Genomic DNA, 2,176 nt, shown 5'->3' on the forward strand with positions numbered 1-2,176 from the left:
CCATATGTGTATGTTCATACCAGATTTATTCATAACAGCTCAAAACAGCAAACAATAGAAATGTCCATCAACAGATGAACTCATAGACAAGCTGTGGCATGTGCATGTATACGTGTTTTCCCACCGTGGAATGCTACTCAGCGATGAAAAAGGTAAAGGAAAAGACCACATGCTACCTCTCAAATGCAGCAGGCTAAGCAAAAGCCGCCTGCATGAAAGGCAACATACTGTGTGGTTCCGTTTATGTGCAACTCCAGGAAAGACAAACTCAAGGTGAAAGGAAGCTGATTGGTGGCCACTATGTGCCAAGGGCCGGGGGCGACTGACGACACAGTGTATGAGGGAAACTGTGGGGATGGTGGGAAAGTTCCCTCTCTCCATTGTAGTGGTGGTTACACAATTATACACACTTGTCAAACTCATCCATCTTTACAATTTAAAAGAGTGAGTTTTAGTGTAGGTCAACACACTTCAATAAATGGACTTAAAAGTTTGGGATTAATTGAATCAAATGCCCACCAATTTCCCCGCAGTGCTGAAGACCCGAGACTCCGCTGCCGGCCCGCTCCAGCCTCTGCAAGCGGCACCTGCTACCCGCCCTTCCCCCCGTGGCTGGACGCTTCATTCTTCAGAAATTACACCAAATGCAAGTCACAGTCTTCTGTGTATCTGGTTCAAGACTGTTCTAGAAAATGCTCTCTCTGGCATCTCCCAAACCTTCCCATGGCTCCCTTGGGCTCTCCTAGTCCATGAACACAGTCTCCCCATCATCCCAGCCAGGTTCCCTGCGCCTCCCTGTTTCCCTGAAGGACCAGCTGCTGCGGCGCCCCAGCAAGACCCCTCACACTGTGGGGTCTCAGACTGGATGTGCGGACAGTGTCTTCATACTTCCCTCCTGTAGCTCTGGGAATATAACTCTTCCCGTCTCTGGGGGAAAGTCCGTGTGCCCTTGAAGTCCCTGTGCCCTTCTGCTCCCAACGTCAGTTCCTGTCTACCGCCAATCCTTCCTCATCATGGAAGCGGTGGCCAGAGACCTTCACTGCGTAGAACCAGACATGGTCTCCGACTCAGATACTGCTGGGCTCCGGGATGACCTCATGCTGTCACAAACTCGCCATCCCACACCTCTCAGTCACATGGACTCCTCATTTCTCATCACCTCCACCTCTGCTCCTTTTAGCCTTACTTCATGGCCATACTTAGGCCCTATGGTCACCCAGGAATGTTGAACTCCTGATATCACAAATTAAAACTCCCATTTCTGACCATAATTTCCCATTCTTTCAGGTATTAACTTTTATTATACCTAGTTCCTCAATGTTCTCCAAATGTCCCATCTGTGGGCTGCTGTACTGTCTTCCCCCCAAGGTACACATCTAGAGCCACTCCTCTCCTGAGAGTCCATGTCTTAACCCCCTGTGTCACTGTATGTGGGTCTGTGCTACATGCCTCCCAAGACCCAAACAGGCTCAATTCTCTGACTTCTGCTTATTTCCATAAGCTATGCCACGGTGTCCTAGTCATCTTGGGCTGCTCTAACAAATTGCCACAGGTTGGGTGGCTTGTAATTAACAGAAATTAATTTCTCACTGTTCCGGAGGCTGGAATTCTGAGATCAGGATACCAGCTTGGTGGGGTTTGGGTGAGGTCCCTCTTCCAGGAGGTAGAAGGCCTACGTCTCCTTGTATCCTCACATGGTGGAAAGAGGGCAGAGCTCTCTGGGGTCCTTTCTGCAAGGTCACTAATTCCATTCCTGAGGCTCCACTCTCATGACCCAGTCACCTCCCAAAGGTCCCACCTACTAATACCATCCCCTGGGGGGTTAAGATTGAAAGATATACATTTGAAGGGAAACTCAAATATTCACCTTCAATATTCATTGCTCATAACAGACAGGGTCACAAAAAACTCAAGCTCACCAGCCTCAACTGTAATCCCAAATCTGATCAACTCAAAGAATCTCTCCTCCAAGGCATTGGAGTGAACTGAAGGTTTAAGGAGATAGGGAAGAAGGTCACGTCACAGCAACACAAAGCCCTGAAGCTGGGTGCTGGCATTCCTTGTGGTTCGATGCCCTTTGGGGATCACCTTCAGTGTCCCTCCTTGGCAGTGAGCTGCCCACTCTGTGGCAACGCCTCCTGATCCCTGGTCCCTTCTGTGCAGAGCTGCTAAGCCG

The sequence above is a fragment of the Eulemur rufifrons genome, chromosome 30, assembly GCF_041146395.1.
Source record: "Eulemur rufifrons isolate Redbay chromosome 30, OSU_ERuf_1, whole genome shotgun sequence".
Classification (NCBI taxonomy): domain Eukaryota; kingdom Metazoa; phylum Chordata; class Mammalia; order Primates; family Lemuridae; genus Eulemur; species Eulemur rufifrons.